The following is a 20,286-nucleotide window of genomic DNA, read 5'->3' on the forward strand; positions in this document are numbered from 1 at the left end:
TAGGTGGCATCGACCAGGTGGCAGACCTAATAAACTGTTGGTGCAAGATGGTCGTGTGAAGGTGCTGTGGAGTAGTTGGAGCTCTAAGTGTCAGAACTGGCAGAACTTCAAGTAAGGCCCAAGACTTAGTTGCAAAGTATAGGCGTTTATTGAGAACTACAGAGCTGAAGGTACAGGATAACACTGATAACGAAAGCTAGCAGTGGATACACTTTATGTGGTTCTGTTGACAACAATAAAACGATCTTTCACACGCTTGGAGACAACAGTCTGTTTCTCAGGGTTTGTTATCAGGCAGGGAGGATGGAATCCCGCTGAGAAAGCTCAGGCCGGCCTGGCTTCAAAGGCCATCTGCAGATGTTGACCCTGGGCTATCTGTTACCCTTCAGTGATCACAGTTTGTTTGAAATGCACAGAAATATACAGAATGCAGGCTGGTTAGTTACTGGGGCAAGGTTGCATGGGTTAGTATTGGATTTCAATATGGAGTCGCTTAAGCTAACAGCATACAGGAAAGTTACAAGTTCTGACATACTGCCCCCCCTAAGCGTTCGCCCTGGGCTTGTGTGGGTACAGTAGGTGGAATTTCTTGAGCAGTTGCGGAGCAGATACATTGCTAGCCTTGACCCACTCATCGCAGCTCGGGGGAAAGTACTTCCAGTGAATCAGATAGTACAGAACCCCCCGGTGGACCCTGGAGTCCAGGATCTCCTGGCCCTCATGGTGACTCTGGCCCTTCACTCGTGTAGGAGGTGGCTCAGGAGGGCGAGGGTGCCAGGATGTAGCCCCAGGATCTTTGCGAAGAAGGCTGCAATGAAAAACAGGGTGGATCTTACTTAACAGTTTTGGCAGTTCTAGCTCCACCGTCACGTTGTTGATCACTCTCTTTATTGTGAAGGGACCTAAGTACTTGTAGGCCAACTTGCGACAAGCTTGCGGCAGGGGGAGATTCTTGGTTGACAGAAAGACCCTCTCCCCCACCTTAAACTCCCACTGGGGAGAGTGCTTCTTGTCAAACTGTCGTTTGTACTCTTCCTTGGCCCTCTCCAGGTTCTCCTGGATCACGTCCCACCCCCGCCGGACTCCCTCCCACCATTGTTGACAGGAGGTCGGTTTTGGCTCTCCTGCGAACAAAGGAAGGTGGGGGAATGGCTTGCCTTCGTAGCCGTTTACTATCTGAAAGGGGGAGGTTTTTGTGGAACTGTGTAGGCTGTTGTTATAGCCATACTCGGCAAATGCTAGTAGTTCCACCCAGTTCGACTGTTGGAAGTTGATGTAGCACCTAAGGTACTGTTCGAGAAGCCCGTTCACCCTCTCAGTCTGTCCGTCCGTCTGCGGGTGGTAGGCGGAGCTGAGTCCCTGCTCTATCCCTGCGATCTTGCAAAACTCCCGCCAGAAGTTGGCAACGAACTGAGGCCCGCAGTCGCTAATGACCTTATCTGGGAACGAGTGGAGGCGTACCACGTGATTGAAGAATAGGTGGGCCAGTTTTTTGGCGGTGGGGAGCTGCTTGCATGGGATGAAGTGTGCTTGTTTGGAAAAAGTGTCGACCACCACCAGTATCACTGTTTTCCCCTGTGAGGGAGGTAGTTCGACTATGAAATCCATCGATACCACCGCCCACGGCCGGGTCGCTGTCGGCAATGGGACTAGGTGACCCGGTGGCTTCCCCCCCCCCCTTTGTTTAGCCATGATGCATGTCGGGCAGGAGCTCACAAACTCCAACACGTCCCTTTTTATTTGGGGCCACCAAAACTGCCTGGTAATTAAGTTCAGTGTCTTTACGTAGCCAAAGTGCCCCGCTAGACGGCCTGAGTGGCAGTGTTCTAGCACTTCCTTTCGTAGGGTTTTGGGCACGTAAATCTTCCCGTTGTGGTACGAGAGCCCCCCTTCCCCTTTTTCCACTCCTTCGGGCCGTTCCCCTCCCTCCGCCTCCGTTTCGGCCACGAAGCGTTCCTTTCCATTCAGTTCCGGGGCCCCGGTAGTTTTTCCAGACCTGGTGGTGACCCCCCCTGCTACTTGGGTGGGTGGAATCAGGGAGTCTATCACCTCTTCTCTCTGGCTGTCATGTTGGGGCATGCGTGAGAGCGCATCAGCGAGAAAATTCTTAGTGCCGGGGATGTGCTTTAGCACAAAGTCAAATTTTGCGAAAAATCCCGCCCACCTGATTTTTTTGGCCGTTAGTTTGCGTCGGCCGGTCAGCGCCTCTAAGTTTTTGTGATCCGTCCAGATTTCGAACGGGACTCGGGCCCCCTCCAGCCACGACCGCCAGGTCTTAAGGGCGAATGTGACCGCAAAAGCCTCTTTGTCCCAGACCGACCAGTTCCTCTGTTCGTTTGAGAATTTGTGTGAAATGTACGCACATGGTCGGAGCCCCCCCCTCGTCCCTTTGCATTAATATTGCCCCCACCGCGACGTCGGAGGCGTCGCATTGCACCACGAACGGTTTTAGCTCGTTGGGGTGGGCCAGAACTGGTTCACTCGTGAACAACCTTTTCAGCTTGTCAAAGGCGCGCTGACACTCAGGCGACCAGGCGAGGCGCGCCCCGGGCTTTTTCGCCTCCTCCCCTTTCCCTTTGGTTCAGTGAGGGGTAACATGACCTGGGCGTGTGAAGGGTGTGACGGACTCAGGAACTTAGCCTGAGTAGCTGAGGAACAGGCTTGCGGCGATTGGCTGGAATGTTGCCCGAGCAACGAAAAAGTATCCATTTTGAGGTTTGCTTAGCAATGGAACACCTCAGGATTTTAGTCTTAGCCAGGGAGTCTTCGAGAGAAGTCTTCAGAGAAGGAGTCTGAAGTAAAGACGGTGGGTTTAGGCCGAGCAGTTGTAAAAGTTGTGGGGTCCATTGCTAGCCCCTCCCCCGACACTCTGAACCCCAGGTAGTCTAGTTCCCTTTTATGGAATTCACATTTTGACAGTTTAGCATACAACTTGTTCTGATACAGGGTAGACAGCACTTTCCTGACTAGCGGCACATGTGACTCTAGGTCCTTCGAGTAAATAATGATGTCATCCAGGTACACCACCACCCCCTTGTACAAATACTCCCGGAGGACTTCATTGATGAAGTTCATAAACACCCCCGGCGCTCCCTGCAGCCCGAACGGCATCACCAAGTACTCGAACTGTCCCATTGGCGTGTTAAACGCCGTTTTCCACTCGTCCCTCTCTCTTATTCGGACACGGAAGTACGCATCACGCAGATCGAGCTTCGTGACCACCCTGCCCTCTGCCACTGTGCTTAACAAGTCTTTTATCAGCGGGATCGGGTAGGCATTAGACATTGAGATCCCGTTTATCCTGCGAAAATCTGTGCAAAGTCTCAAACTTCCATCCTTCTTGCGAAATAACACGGGGGCTGCGTGGGGGGCTGTGGCGGGCCGGATGAAGCCCCGCTTTAAATTTTTGTCTATGAACTTTTTTAGTTCTGCCTTCTCCGCCCAGCCCATCGAGTATAGTTTAGCTTTTGGCAGTTCTTGCCCCGGTATTAGCTCGATGGCGCAATCGGTGGGGCGGTGGGGGGGAAGCTCGTCCGCTTCTCGCTCACTAAAAGCCCCTTTTAAGTCCCGGTACTCCTTGAGGATCGATCTCACTTCTTCTATGGTCAAGCACAGCCGCTCATTTTGCGGTGGGGCTTTGGGCCCCCACTCCCCCCGCCAGTGGTGGTGCTCACACCGCCAGTCCGGGAAGCGTACGACCTGGGCTTCCCATTGTATGTCTGGTTGGTGTCTTGCTAGCCAACCCGCCCCCACTACCAGGTCGAACGAGGACGAGGGGGCAACTACAAACACTTCTATCCCCCAATGGTCTTCGGTCCCCATCGGTACCGCTTGGGTCTCCTCGGTGCAGGGCTCCCCTTTCATCACTGACCCGTCCATTTGTTCGAATTGGATGGGGCGGGGCAGGGGGGACTTGGTTAACCCAAGGGCTTCCACCAAGCGGGGGGACATGATGTCTCTAGTGCACTCCGAGTCAATTAGGGCGCGGGTGTGCATGAAGCGTTTTAAGTGGGGGTTTAATAGGGTCACTGCCATAAACAAAAGTTCCCCGGTAATTCTCACCGTCATGGGTGCCGGCGTTTCGTGGACCTGCTTTGCGGCACCTATTAAAGCAGGTCGCTGTCGTTTCCCGTGGACTCGGGTTCCCACGACTCCTCACTCGATTCCCGATGGTTATAGTCTCCTCGTCAATCGCCATGGATGTGGTGACGGCGCCCCGACTGGGCTCCTTGGCGCGGCTCCCTCCCTTCTTCGGGGTGCCTGTGGACGACTTGGGTGATGGAGTGGCCGCTGGTGCTCTCGCGGGGCAGTTGGCGGCGAGGTGCCCCGGGTCTCCGCACCTGAAGCATCTCCGGCCACCCCCTGTTGGTGTGGAGGTCACCAGTGGCTTCTTTGCCTCAGCTTTGGGCGCGGTTGGGGTCGCCTTTCCTCCTCTCTTCCCCAACTGCTGTTGCCGGCGCATTCCGACATGTTGCAGGTTCGTTTCCACCTCGCCCGCCAGCTGGATCCATCCTACCAGGGTGTCGGGTCTCCCTTGGTGGTAGCACCGGTCGAGAATGTTCGCGTTCAGCCCGTTCTTGAACACTGAGCACTTCATTAGCTCGCTCCAGCCTCTCACCGCGGTGCAATGGGCCATAAACTCGGTGGCGTACTCTTGGATTGTGCGGTTCTCCTGTTCGATCCGTTGGAGGGCCTCGGTGGCTTTTTCCTCCCGCAGGGGGTCCCCGTACTGTCGTAGCATCGCCTGGAGGAATTCCGCCACCGTGGCCAACTCGGGTTTCCGCCCGGTATACAGCCCCACGTACCATTTTCTTGTGGCCCCTTTCAATCGGGATGCTATGTGGTCTACCCGGCTGGCCTCCGTTGGGTAGCCGGCTCCCCAGTGCGTGAAGAAACTGTTGCACTGGATGGTGAAGTACTCCACTTCGTCCCCGTCCCCATCGAACGTGATCTGCAGCTCGTGCGGTCTCCCGCCGTCCCCCTCCCCGGGGCGGCCGGGGGTGGCGCGGGCGGTGGTGCCGGCTGCGGTTGGGGCGGGACCGGCACCGCGGGCGCGGCTGGGGCCGCTGGAGCAGCTGGGGCGGCGGGGGCCTGAGGTGCGGGCACGGGTGGTCCGACTGGGGCCCCCCCAGTTGCCTCCCGTCAACTGGCACTGCAGGGACCCCCGGGGCGGGCGGCCCAGGGTGTGCGGGGCCCCCACCCGGAGGCCCGGCTGGTCCTGCCGGGGCAGCCGCCTGCAGGGCGCGGATCTGGTCGCGGAGGGTGCCTAGTTGCAGCTGTATCTCTTGGGCCATCATGATGCGGGTCTCGTGGACCTGGTCGTGAATCTCTCTCACCCACTGGGACAGCTCGTTGCGGAGCGCTTGTGCGGAGTCCCCGGTCCTGGGGTCTCGGTACTCATCTTCGTCGCCGTCCCAGTCGTCTCCCCCCGCTCCGCCGGCAAGCACCTTGTACCTCTCTTCCGCTGCGTCCATTAACTTGGTGGACTTTCGCGGGCTCCAGCTCCGCGAGGGGAAGACGTCCGTGGAGAAAGGAGCCGGGTCCCGGATCTTGCGTCTCACCGCTGTCACCCCGGGCTCCAAGGGTCTGTCCTCTATTGGAGTAGTGGGCTCTCCGTCATCTGGAGCCTTTGCTGCCATCCAGCCAGGTTGCCAGTTCGGATAAGTCCCAAAACAAAGGGATCAGTGTTATAATGTCAGAACTGGCAGAACTTCAAGTAAGGCCCAAGACTTAGTTGCAAAGTATAGGCGTTTATTGAGAACTACAGAGCTGAAGGTACAGGATAACACTGATAACGAAAGCTAGCAGTGGATACACTTTATGTGGTTCTGTTGACAACAATAAAACGATCTTTCACACGCCTGGAGACAATAGTCTGTTTCTCAGGGTTTGTTATCAGGCAGGGAGGATGGAATCCCGCTGAGAAAGCTCAGGCCGGCCTGGCTTCAAAGGCCATCTGCAGATGTTGACCCTGGGCTATCTGTTACCCTTCAGTGATCACAGTTTGTTTGAAATGCACAGAAATATACAGAATGCAGGCTGGTTAGTTACTGGGGCAAGGTTGCATGGGTTAGTATTGGATTTCAATATGGAGTCGCTTAAGCTAACAGCATACAGGAAAGTTACAAGTTCTGACACTAAGTACTGACCGGGGGGGGGGGGGTAGTTGCAAGCTCTCAGCAAATTTAGTCTGGAGGCAAAGTTACTTGGAAAGCTAAGCACCATTCAGGATTGGTCAGAAAGGAGGTATGGAAAAGTGCGGGCCATTTTACCAAATGAGGACCCTGTAGGGCCACCAGTCTCTGCCCTTAGAGTCAATTGAGTTGGATCAGTTAAATCTACACAGATGTAAAGTATCTGACAGTTGTTACTTCTCACAGCCAACAACATAGGAAGCTTTCAGCATTACAAATAAGAGCAACGCTGAAGAAACAGGTGAATGGTTCATCTGATCCAGCCTCTGCTTTCCCCACACTGGCTAAAACCAGATATCCCATGTAGGCCTGCAAAGTAGGGTCTGCTGTTGATTTCTGATGCAGCTCCTGCTGGTGCTGCCATACAGTGCAGACCTAAACTCTTGATCTGTCTCAACTGCGTCGTTGCTTATCCTGGAAGGGACAAAAAGCTCTGCATGAAACAAATCTCCCCTTTCTAGCCCTGAAAGGCCTGATTACTTACCTGTGACTTCTTCCCACAAATTTTTAATCTTGTTTTTTTGCAGTTGTAAGGGCTTAGATTATTTTCACTCTGGGAAGAAATGGACCTTATTGCTCAGTTCTGCAATTAACACTGCATGGGTGTGGAACGCACATAGCCTTGACATCAGCCATACTAACTTGGTTGCTTGAATAGGAATCCAGAGACAAACCTTGATTAAATGATGGTGTGGCAATAAAGCAACCAAGATGGTTCTGTGATCTCTTGCACAATGGATGAAACGGACCGTGTATCTTGCACCAATCTACTGCCTTTTCTTAAATCAGAGTGCCCTCATTTCATAGATGAGGTTGTTTCCCCCCTTGTGGTGATCTGTACCCAGACTTCTGCCTTTCTAGGAAAACAAATCTGAAGCTGAAGGAGGTAAATATTTAGTTTTCCACTGTTAAAATCTTCTAGAGATGGGACGTTATTCTCTTGATTTATGAGTGCACGCACTGCCTCAGTCTCCTGCCCTGTCAATGTCTTGGTTTGGAGTTCATGAATATGAAGCTTTAGAGCATAAGATGCAGGAATGGCTGGACCATGTAGAACAAGGAGCATTTGCTGCTATTTCTCAGTAGGTTGGGGGTTTTTCACAGTTTGCGTTTTTATAACATTAGTACAGTTAGTTGCACAGCTGCTAACTCCACCCCCCCCCTTATGTAAATTACAGGGATCCCCACTGTTTGCATTGGCAGGTACGACCCAGCAGATGGCAGGAGTAGAGAATGATGGGGATGAAGATACTGTGTTGGGAAGGTGCTGGGCCTTCTTGCTACCTGAAGGTGGCACTGCCGATCTTTAGGACAATGCTTCGACCATAGTCGCTGTTAGAGCAATAGGATGGCTCCTGCTACATCTTCCGCTGTTTCAACTGAAAATTTAAAAGTGCAAGACAAATGGGGGAGGGAAGAGCCCAACATTCAGATATTTTAGGAAACAGATCTGTAGCTTTGCCTCTTGAGTTTTAATGTTGAATTGAAACACGCATTACATAGATGGAACTTGAACTTTAGAGCAGCTTTTTGCTCTGGAATGCTGCATTCCATCACTGCTGCTTTAAGTTCTTCTTGGACAGAGCTTGCTTTTCCTTTTGACAATTTTGGCTGCATTAAATGAATTGGCTTTTAAACTTGTAAATTGTGTGCTTCTCCCCATCCCCTCATTTCCCCAACAACATTGGTCCTGCTGTGAGTGCATGCCTGCTCAGCTGCCCCCCACCATACTGTCCAGCAACAAGAACAGGGAGGAGCAGTGCAGAGCCTGCATTCTTTTGCTGCCTAGTGATAAATGATGCCTGTTTTTAAGTAGAGGTAGGTTTGGCTTTGGCAGCTTTTTTACTCAGTCTTGCCCAGTTCTTACTACATTTCCCATTCCATCTGCTGTCTGTCCATGCAAGGCCCGTGATCCCCAGCAGTACATTTTGTGAGTAGTTAAGACACAGTGGGGAAAAGCCCATATTTCCATGATGTACGAAGTTTCACCTGTTGATTATTGGAAGCGAAGCTGCTTTTAAAGGCACAAGTTGAGGCTGGAAAGTTCATTTTCGAAGCAGCTGGTAACTCTTTCTTGGTTAGGTGGCTTTCCTACTATTCCAAACCAATATTCCCTCTAAGCTGTGAAGTCTCGTGAGCAAAAATTGTACTTTGTGAGCTACTGGCATTAAAGTTGTGAGGGAGTGATTTAGCTACTGCACAAATTCGTTTGCTCTGGGACCACCCTTCCTGAGCTAAGACAAAAATGTGTGAGCCAGAGGCTAAAGAATTGAGCTAGCTCACATTAAAGAGAGAACACTATTCCAGACACTTCTGGGTGACAATCTAGGATAGGGATGCCAGACTTCAGATGGGGCCTGCGGATCCCCTGGAATTACAGCTCACCTCCAGACATCAGTTCCCTTGGATAAAATGGATGGTTTGGAGGGTGGACTCTATCCCACTGAGGTCCCTGTCCTCCCCAGACTCCATCCTTAAGTCTCCAGGAATTTCCTAATCTAGATCTGGCCACCCTAGCCCCTCCATTGGCCAAGGGAGACCTGGCAAATCTAAGGTACAATTTCTGGTACCCAGGTGGGGCCTAGTAGCAGATCAGATGCTTGTGTTATTGTCTAAACTGGGCAGCTTAAAGGAGAAACAGCCTTGTCTTTTTCATTTCTGGCAGTGGGTTCAAAAGCAAGCAGCCAGGGCAATCTGGTCAATCAAGATCTAAGGACTATGTGGTTTAGGTCAAAAGTGGCCAGTGTTAGTTCACTCATGCGGTGGGAAAGGATTTGTCTGCTGGAGTAGGGAGAAAGAAACCAGCTCTAAGTTCCAGAGGAGGGTGATGAAGATGGTGAGGGGTCTGGAACCAAGTCCTATGAAGAAAGGTTGAAGGAGCTGGGCATGTTCAGCCTGGAGAGGAGGCGGATGAGAGGTGATATGATCACCATCTTCAAGTACTTGAAGCGCTGTCATAGAGGATGGGGCAGAATTGTTTTCTGGCCCCAGACAGTAGGGCCAGAACCAACGGGTTGAAATTAAAAGAGTTTCCAGATCAACATTAGGAAGAACTTCCCAACCGTTAGAGCAGTTTCTCAGTGGAACAGGCTTCCTCAGGAGGTGGTGGCCTCTTATTTGGAGGTTTTTCAACAGAGGCTAGATGGCCATCTGACACCAATGAGTATCCTGTGAATTTAGGGGCAGGTATTTGTGAGTTTCCTGGATTGTGCAGGGGGTTGAACTAGATGACCCTGGAGGTCTCTTTCAACTCTATGATTCTATGAACAGCAGGGAGTTTTTGTTTTTTTAAGTGGATACAACCACTAAAAAACAATGGAGGAGGGAGGAGGCCACTCAAATAGGCTATACTGGGGGTCATGGGATCTGCATGGATGAAAGCCATATGGGATAGAGGCTGTAATAAGAAGGAGAATTGGGCAAGATTGAGCCAAAAAGCTGATGATCCCACTTGCAAATCTCCCAGCATTATGTATGTCTTCCCTGGTCCTGAAGGTAATCTCCAATGTAACCTACAACTCAGCTAAGAAATTCTCAGGATGGAATTACACCAGTGATTCCTAACGTGGTGCCCAATGACGCGTTTCCTGGCACTCACATGCTTTTGAGTCTTGGTGATAAAAACCGTAAGGGTCTGTCTAACAAGCAAAGAACTGAGTTCACTCCAGGTAGTCAGTTCACAGCATGTGCTTTTTGGATTGACTATATCCACAAACTTCCCTAAGTCTCTAAGCCTGGCAACCTCTCCTGGCGACTGTGCAGGGAGAAAACCCTCTCCTCATTTTTTTGGAAATTGAACACAACAGACAGGGATTTTTTTTGAGCAGGAGCACAGGTTTGGTTGACTTGGTGTCAGGAGGTGCGGCCTAATAGGTAAATGAGTTCCTGCTGGACTTTTTCTACACCCCCCCCCCCCGGGCACCTGTTTCCCAGAACAAAGCCAATCTTGCTTTACCTCACTGGAGCACAAGGCAATACAGAGGACTCCAGGAGGTATCTATCGCCTTTGTGTCTGCTTGCTGGGGGCACCCATTCAGAAGTAACTGGCTCTATTGAAGAGGAGGTTTGGCCTGAAACTGCTCAGTGTTTCATGGAATCTCCCAACACGTCAGCCATTTTGTGATTCTCCCCCCCTCCTCCACCTCCCAGCTGTAAGCAGCTATTTTGTAACTGGCCTCACTGTCTCCATGGTGAACCACAACCCTTTCTCAAAAATATTGGGGACCTCTGAATTACATGTTCTATGTAGTTCTGTGGATGTAGAAACCTATGTACAACTTAGTGAGTTAGGAAAGTAGCAGGGGAGTAACCAATGCCTTACTTAACAAGCAAAACAATATTCATCTCTGAAGCTGGCATGTAGAGGGGGCTACTGGTATAGAGGAAGAGGTGGTATTGAATCTTTTTTCTTTAGCCCGGAATCCCACAGAAAATCCATCCCTTAAATTGTTTTTGGCCCCAAAGCAGAGGAAGAAAATACTATTCCACCGCCCCCCCCCCCCTTGCAGGGGCCCACAACCAGCTGACAAGGAGGGTGGGATGATTTTCAGCAAGGAAAGAATTAAACCTCACTACATTATTTTTCTTTAATTTAGTATTCCCAGTAACTACATTGTGTAAAATGGATCATGGGATGGCAAGGATCATGGGATGGTTCAAATAAATCTGCCCTCAGGCTTGATCATTTGCTTCAAGTAATAGCGATAGAACAAATCCTCCTTTTCCTTCTCTTTTTGTATTAAAGCAGTAATCAAATCTGGCTCTTTCTTAATTTTCACCTTCTCTAACAAGTGTGCAGGAGCACACTTAAAACATGGAATCCTTCCTCTGCTTATGTCTCCCCCCGCCCGGCCCAAGAGGACTAGATACTTAGTCCATATTTAAGTGAGACCTAAGGCTGTCATTCAGGGCTTTTTTTGTAGCAGGAATTCCTTTGCCTATTAGGCCACACACCCCTGATGTAACCAATCCTCCAAGAGCTTACAGTAGGCCTTGTACTAAAAGCCCTGTAAGCTCTTGGAGGATTGGCTATATCAGGGGGTCTGGCCTAATATGCAAAGGAGTTCCTGCTACAAAAAAGCCGTGGCTGTCAGGATTCTGTGGGAGACTGTGCATCGAATGGGTCAGCCTATATTTTGTCTGACCTAAAAGCACCCCACATCATTAGGTGCTTCTAAAACAAAACGTGCCAAAGCAATAAAAATTCTAGGCTTTTTGTGTAGAAATGTGTACATGTTTGTTTACTCTGGCATAATTTATTCTGCGTAAGGACATAGCCAAATGTTCGAAGAAATGCTGCTTGATCCCTGGAAACCCTGCTCAAGCCCTTGTGCCTGATTTGATCAGCAATTGCCCACACAAGTCGCTCTTCAAAGCCTTAATATGGACTAAAAAACTTTTTAAAACAGAAGCTGAAATGGAAGCTATGACAGTATGATTCTCAAGGCAACTTCTATGTTCAGTACCAAGTGTTGTGTTTGTGTGCTGTGACTGTGGGGTACACACATTCTTACAGAAATCATACTGGCTTGATTCCCCCCCTCCCCCGTTAATTTAAACCAACATGCAGAGTTTTGGTTAGCCCACAACCAGACAAGTATGCTTGTGCGTGTGCTTCATTTAGCAATCATTTGTATATAGGAGAGACCTGTCTGACTTTGTTTCTCCATCCCCATTACGTGTCTCCGATCGAACCCAATCCCATCGTCCCACCTGTCTATCAAAGCGTTCTCCATAATCTCTGTCCCTCCCCTGCCCCCTTCCCATCTTAGTCTCCCTTTCCCTCTGAAAGTCTTCTCTTGAGCTCTATAATCCAGAGGCGGCAGCTGCATCTATTTTGGGCCCAAGGAGCTCCCAGCTGCTCCCCTTATAGGGTAAAAGCCGGTGCCCCAGCAGGGGACAGACACGGACACCAGCTCCTTCAAGACGGATCTTGTGGCTGGGGTTGGTGGGGGGGGGGGAAGAGGACCTGCCATATGGGTGGGTGGAGGAGGTCGAGAGTGATGCTGGGGTAAGGGACCTCAGCAAACCCAGTCCCTGCACATGTGTGTGTGATTGTGGCACCCAAATGTGAAAAGAGCCCGGATGAGTGGCACCACAAGCTGAGAATTCTTTTTCAGAATTTGCAGTAATAATGTTTTCACTGGTTAAGCCTGATGGTGACAAAAGCATAAACCTCTGGAATAACCCTGATCTGGGACTTTCTAATAGATCCCAAGATGAAGAGAGAATATTTTGTATAAAATATTTGCTGCTCAATATGTTATGATTAAGCAATCTAGAATGTACAGAAAGGGGCAACTGAATCAATGTTAGAACATCTTCCTGAGAGCCAGTTTGGTGTAGTGGTTAAGTGCGTGGACTCTTATCTGGGAGAACCGGGTTTGATTCCCCACTCCTCCACTTGCAGCTGCTGGAATGGCCTTGGGTCAGCCATAGGTTTCACAGGAGTTGTCCTTGAAAGGGCTGCTTCTGTGAGAGCTCTCTCAGTCCCATTCACCTCACAGGGTGTCTGTTGTGGAGTAGGAAGGTAAAGGAGATTGTGACCAATCTGAGACTCTGAGATTCAGAGTATAGGGCAGGATATAAATCCAATATCATCATCATCTTCTTTATGCAAAAAAATTCTTAAGATGCTATTGCTTTTCAGTCTTATTTTTAAAAAGGCAACTAAGGTGAGGGATGACAAAGAATTGCTAAATTATTATGATAAAAGAATAAATAAAAAAGGTAAAGGTAGTCCCCTGTGCAAGCACCAGTCGTTTCTGACTCTGGGGTGATGTCATATCACGACGTTTTCACAGCAGACTTTTTAATGGGGTGGTTTGCCATTGCCTTCCCTAGTCATCTACACTTCCCCCCCAGCAAACTGGGTACTCATTTTACTGACCTCGAAAGGATGGAAGGCTGAGTCAATCTTGAGCTGGCTACCTGAACCCACCTTCTGCAGGGATCGAACTCAGGTTGTGAGCAGAGAGCTTGGACTGCAGTACTACAGCTTTACCACTCTGCGCCATGGGGCATACATACATAGATGCTATTTTCTCTGAAAATACTACAGCTTGCAACCATTTAATGAATCCAGGCTGTCCTTGATTCAAAGCAAACAATAAAGAAAGCGGCTGTGGCCGAGTTGTAGAACATCTGCTGGGGATGCAGAAAGTCCCAGATTCAATTTCCAGTGTCTCCAGTTAATAGGATCTGGTAGCAGGTGATGTGAAAGGTGTCTACCTGAGACCCTGGAAAGCTGCTACCAGCCAGAGTAGACAAAGTGACCTTGATGGACCGACTCAGTAAATCAGCTTCATGTGCAATTTTTCAGGCAAAACACAATTCACGTGAGAGTTTGTGATAGTCACTAGCATAGATGGCTGGGATAAAGCTTAGATAGAGAAAAAAAAATCATCTATTATTTTTTGACACCTGTATTTCCTGTAATGTGATAACCCCCTTCTCCATTTTAGTCTCACCACAATCCTGTGAGGTAAGTTAGGCTGAGAGAGGACGCCCGTCCCAAGGTTACCCACAGAGCTGCAGGCTTGAGAGGAGGCTGGATCTCAGGTCTCCCCCACCTGCTGATTTCAAACTGATATTTATACGAAATATCAAACTGGGTAGACTCGTTAGCCTTCCTTGGCCTACAGGGAACCCTGCACAACCTTAAGCCTATCTCTCCATCTAGTTTGCATCATAGGATTGCTATTGTTATACCAGAAACCAGGGGTCATTTTGTAGAAAAATACGTGGTAGAGCTCATCCAGGGATTGTTATGCAGCTGCACCTACTATTCAATGGACAAGGTAGGTAGGTGTGGAGGAGGAAGGGGAACCCTCAGAAAGGTTCAGAAGCTGCACTTCTGTGAGCTCCTGCTGAATTCAAGGCCTGCCAGAAACCACTAAATGTTCCTCCCCAAACAGATTCTTGCAGTGATGATTATTCAGGCAGCCTCTAAACAGTACAAATCAATAATTAAGGTCTCAATTACTCTTAACAATTAAGAAAGATACTTTTACACATTAGTCTTCTACTTTGACATATTTATTGCTCCACAGTTTCTCCCCCATAATTAAATCCAAATATATTGTGACCTATGCCCTTAGCTTGTTATTGTTATGTAGTCTTTGCAAATGTCAAAATATCTTCATTAAGCTATATGCTAAAATGCTGTTCACATATGTAGAGGTATCTGCCTATATATATGAAACATTACCTTCCATTTCTATGTATCTGAAGAAGTGTGCATGCACACAAAAGTTCATACTTTGAATAAACTTTTGTTGGTCTTAAAGGTGCTACTGGACTTGAAATCTGGAAAATGAAAATAAGACAAAATAACTGCTAGAATGTGCATCCCAGAATTGTAGGGTTGCCAGGTCCGACTCAGGAAATATCTGGGAACTTTGTGGTTGGAGCCAGAAGCAAGGGTGTGACAAGTATGATTGAACTCTGGAGGGAGTTCTGACCATCACATTTAAAGGGACCGCATGCCTTTTAAATGCCTTCTCTGCATTTTGAAATAATGAAGGATAGGAGCACCTTCTTTGGGGGCTCATGGAATTGGGCCCCCTGGTCCAATCTTTTTGAAACTTGACGGGTGTTTTGAACAGAGACACTGGATGCTATGTGGAAAATTTGGTGTTTTAACCTCAAAAAGCAACTCCTCCAGATACCCATGCATCAATTTCACGTTGTAGTTTTCAAACATACTACTCCCCACTCCCTTAAGTTGAGAAAATGTTTTATAACTGTGGAAGGAGAGAAATGCATTTTTGTTTGTCTGGGTGAGTTAACATGTGCAAAAAGAGATTTCTCTTCATATTAGAAAATCTCAGGTGGCTTGGCCTTCAAGGAGAAATCATTGTGGGGGTGGGATAGAATTTTGGAATCTCACCCAATTAGAGTTGGCCTGGAGAACAAAAAAATCTCCTATCCCTTTAATAAAGGGTTCATAAGTAGAAATGGGCTGTTGAAGCTTTTGTGGCACAGAGATAAATAACATCCCATCGCACTTTTATAAAAGGGATGGGACACTTTTCTCTAAACCAGTGGATAACCCTATACATAATCCCTCAAAATCGTCCCATCCAGGCTTTTCTAAAATGTGAGAGGGCTTGAGTATTCCTGCCCCCTCCATCTTTAACGCGTGACAGCCCTCACTTTTGGGACCCTTTGTCTTCAGGCCTTATCAGGCTATTTTTGTTCTTTGCCGTTATTAATTTACACGTGACAAAGCCACACTTTCCAGTATGGCTGGGGAGTCCCCCTACCTTGTCTGCTGGTGGCTCAGTTGTGGCATTCATCACCCACACAGAGGCTGTGATCACACACACTGAATAATGCACTTTCCAACTGGATTTTGCCAATTCACATGGTAAAATCCAGTCAGAAAGTGCATTATTTAGTGTGTGTGATCACAGCCAGAGCCATCCACTTTTTTATTAGCTAGAAGGTACTTTCACACATCCTAAATAATACACTTTCAATCCACTTTCCATGCACTTTGCAACTGTTTAAATGGCAAAATCCATTTGCAAAAGGTCACTGACATGAATTGAAACTGAATTGCAAAAGGTCACTGAAGTGGATTGAAATTGTGTTATTCAGAATATGTGAAAGCACTCCTAGAGAGAATATGTGCTGGTTATCCTTCCTCCCCAGACAGCACCCAGGGCAGTGCACAGGAAGGTATCCTGTTTTATCCCTGTACCCCTGTAGTTTAGGTTAGGATGAGAAACAGTGACTGACTTCCGTGAACTTTGTTACTTGAACAGGGATTTGAATCCAGGTTTTGCTAGACACAGACCAACAATGCTATCCATTACACACCCCAGACAGACTGGCCTGAAGTGGTCCTCCTGATTCAAGAGCCTCAAGCTGTTAAGGTGATGGGCCCGTTTCTGAAGGACCAGACAGCTGCAAGGATATTTGGTACAAAGCAGCGTCTTAATCCAGCAAAAGGAGAGTCTGTAATTGATGCCGTTCAGAAGGATTGGCTATTGGGGAGGAGGGGGGGGGTTGTATGTGAAAGAGAGAGAGAGTGAAAAACCCAGTGATGACCAATGTTCCCTCTGCCATGGAGTCTTGTGAGCAAAATTCTACTTTGTGAGCTACTGGCATTAAAGTTGTGAGCTACTGCATAAATTAGTTTGCTCTGGGGTTATTTTTCCTGAGCTAAGACAAAAATGTGTGAGCTGGAGGCCAAAAATCTGTGAGCTAGCTCACACTAACTCAGCTTAGAGGGCACACTGGTGATGAATTACTGGGTGATCCCACAGAGCTCAAGGATTCCAGGTTTCCTTCCCATTACCATCAATGGATCCCCAAGATTCCGTTAGATCTGGGAGAACTACAGAGTTCTGGGTATGGATGGAGGACCATAACCTCAGGCAGACCTGAAGCACATGACCTGTGAAAGTGCTTGTCAGGACATCAGGGACAATGAGGACTCACTCACCCCATTTTCACTCTCAGCTCAGCTTTTGCTGATTCCACGGTCACCTGTGGGATTGGTACCTTGGCCTGAGGTAACCCCATTCCTCAGCAGGGAGGCCATGGAGAAGGACAATCGGTCAGAACTTGGGTGGGGGCAACTGACCTCACCAGCTGCAGCTCCTGGCAAAACAAGGTGAACCAAGGACAGACAGCAACCCCCCACCCCGCTCATCCTTCCAGCCAGAGACCCATATGTCTGCAGGTGTGTATGCATAAGGTGAATAATCAATTCCAATTATGGGTAAAAGCCAATACACTCCCAGCAGTGGCAGAACAAGATTCAAGTTTCCCCACCATCACCACGGAACCATGTTTTTTTTAAAAAAATTATTGGATGCGTAATTCAAATATGATATCTAATACTGGGAACAATGTATGTCTAGTTTTTATCCTGCAATAGCAACATTCAAATGTGCACCAAAAGAGAGAGAGACAGAGACAGACAGACAGACAGACACTCAAATAAACTTGTGTGAGAACCCTATGACACAAGGTGAAGTGATGGGAGATTGGACTTCAGCATTCTCAGGGAGAAGAGGCATGGCAGCTGAGAGCCAGAAGGTACAGATTCTGTCCTCACATCTCATGTCTCTTCCTTAGTCTTACTCCTGACATCCTTAGGAATTCAGGAAACATACCAATATTGGATGGCATCACTGTACTTTGCTTCCATCATGGAGGCGGCCTGGTTTATCGGTCCTTCCCACTCCCTCACTACCACCTCAAAATGTGGGCCGAAAGTCCCCCTCCTAGAGCCCCCTCCCCTCCCCCCCCCCACTTTCCATTCTCTCTTGTGGCCGCTGACTTTGCCAGTCTTGAAAGGTTGCAATGGTAACTGGAGCCAGGCGGGATGCAGCTGCTGGGCTCGTTATTGAGTCCAGGGAACTCAACACCCTCTCTTTGCAGCACATAAAATTCACGGGTTTCCCAAGCCGGCTGGTTGCATAACCTGACCCTGATCCCTGTTGCAAATGGACTCCCTGATCATTCCTGTCCTGAATGACTTGGCCTCAGAGACCCTGCCCTGAGCACTAGCGGCTGTGGCCTGTGGTTTCTGTCCTCACCTCTGGGAACAGAGCTTGGCCCTACTGGGACTGATTGCTGGTATACTGGATTGTGTCCCTTCCACCTGAGGCCCTGGAACCATCTCCGACACTAAAGCCTTTCTCTTGCTTCTAGATAGGGTTGCCAGATCCCAGTTGGGAAACAGCTGGAGAGTGGGGGTGGAGCCTGAAAAGAGGGAAGTTTGGGGAGGGAGGGGAGGGACTATGATGGGGGAATGATGCCATAGAGTCCACCTTCCAAAGCGGCCATTTTCTCCAGGGGAACTGATCTCTGTTTCCTGGAGATCAGTTGTAATAATGAGGATCTCCAGCCACTACCTGTAGGCTGGCATCCCCACCTCTGGAGCAGGACCTATCCATTGATTTTCCTGCCAGCACAGTGTGTGTGAATCCCCTTGCTCACTCACTCTGCCCTGTCTCCCATTTCCTGCACCTTCCAGATAGGATTCTTGAGTTTTAACCTATGAATCCCTTAGAGATATCAGCCTCCAGGTGAGTCCTAGAATGATATCATATGTCAGCTGAGTTCCCTCCCCTTCCCAAGCAGTGCCTGCCCCAAATACCTAAATATCCAGGAATTTCTCAGGCTGGACTTGGCAACCCTACAGAGTGGGCCTTGTCTAGTTTAAATACTCCTTCTCCTTTTAAGTCCCTGAGACCTATCATAATGTAGAGATTAAAAGTGCAAGACATGTGTTCCTTGTTCAAAGTTGCACTGTAAATGTACTAGATGACCTTTAGCGAGTCATTTGCTTCAGTCCCCCCCCCCCCATTGACGAAATAGGTATAGTAGCCTACCTTACAGGGTTGTAGGGTTGCCAGCCTCCAGGTGCAGGATGGAGATCTCCAACTTTTACAACTGCTCTCCAGCTGGCAGAGATCAGCTCCCCTTGAGAAAATGGCTGCTTTGAAGGGTGGACTCTGTGGCACTGTCCCATGCTGAGCCCCCTCCCCTCCCCAAACCACACGGTCTCCTGGATCCACCCCTCAAAGTCTCCAGGTATTTTCCAACACAGACCTGGCAACTCTACAGGGTTGTCATTACTGAGATAATGGATGTGAAGGGGTCCCTGAATGACAACCCTATACAAATGCTGTTTTATATCCTGGGATTGCCACATGGGTAGTATTAGAGGCTTAAATGGGATGTTATAGACCAGGGGATTATTTACTGCACAACCTGAAAAGCTAAAACTAGAGCTTCTCGTAATAACTGAAATGTTACTGCTCCGTGTATGCATTTAAAATAGTATTACATGGTACTTTATTTTTAATGGCTTCATTATCCCAGATTTCCATAGGAATATGTTTATAAATCCATAGGAAACAATGTTTGGTTAATCCAGTCACATCTTTCCATAAGCATGTGAGCCTGAAAATGATTATTTCAATTTCAGCCCTATGGACAGCTTTCTACAGTAGAAACAAAACACTAAACAATGAGGCTGCTACTTCTCTGCTTTGAAAGAAGTTATGGACCCTGACCTAAATAGCCCAGGCAAGCCTGATCTTGGAAGCTAAGCAGGGCTGACTCTGGCAAATACTTGGATGGGAGAACTTCTTGAAATACCAGAGCCGGGAGGCAGAGGAAGGCTCTATTCAGCCACCTCTCTGAATATCCTCCAGGTTCCCAGTAAGGGTCAATCACCAGAGGTTGCCATGAGTTCCAAGTGTGCATGCCTGCATATGCACACACACACACATGCACACATAAAAATACCCCCCCCCCATGAAAAGGTCATGCTGATGTGTTTTGAATGTTTCTTTGTGACAGAAAAGAAGTTTGTATGTTTTTTAAATAAGTAACTGTTGGAAGAGGATGTACAGAAGAAGCGGAATTGATTCATTGAAAGGCAATGAAAGGTCAAAGATGAATAGTACTAGAAAGTGACATTGAAAAATAGGTTTTTAAAAGCTTCCAGCATTTCCAGAACATTTTGAATGTTTTTTTTTCTCAGCAGAAACTCAGTATTTGTTATACAACTGCTGCTTTGTCCAAATCCAGTTGATCAAGTTTGCTTCCTACTGTGTGGTGCCACAGTTTTTCCTGTTGAACTACTCAAGCAATAGCCAATTTTTGCAGATGATATAGGAAAATGATAGAGCTGGGACAGACAAGATTTATGGAGAAACAAAGATAATTTGGTCAATCTCTGTTTTCTCCCATTAAAAAGTCTTTTAGATAGAAGATGCTGGGAAATACTCTTTTCTGCCTGAAACCTAGAGAGTCACATCTAATAGGCAATGCTGAGATGGGCTAGTGGTGGGGTTGCCAGCTCCAGGTTGGAAAATATCTGGAGAAATGGGGGGTGGAGCCTGAGGAGGGCAGCGTTTGAGGAGGAGAGGGACTTCAGCGGGTCGTAATGCCACAGAGTCCACCCTGCAAAGTAGCCCTTTTCTCCAGGGGAACTGATCTCTGTCACCTGGAAATCAGTTGTAATTCTAGGAAACCTCCAGCCACCACCTGTAAATTGGCAATCCCAACTAGTGTCTGATTTGGTATAGGCCAGTTTCATATGTTCACAATGACAAAGGCT

Source organism: Heteronotia binoei, chromosome 15 (genome assembly GCF_032191835.1).
Source record: "Heteronotia binoei isolate CCM8104 ecotype False Entrance Well chromosome 15, APGP_CSIRO_Hbin_v1, whole genome shotgun sequence".
In the NCBI taxonomy this organism is placed as follows: Eukaryota; Metazoa; Chordata; class Lepidosauria; order Squamata; family Gekkonidae; genus Heteronotia; species Heteronotia binoei.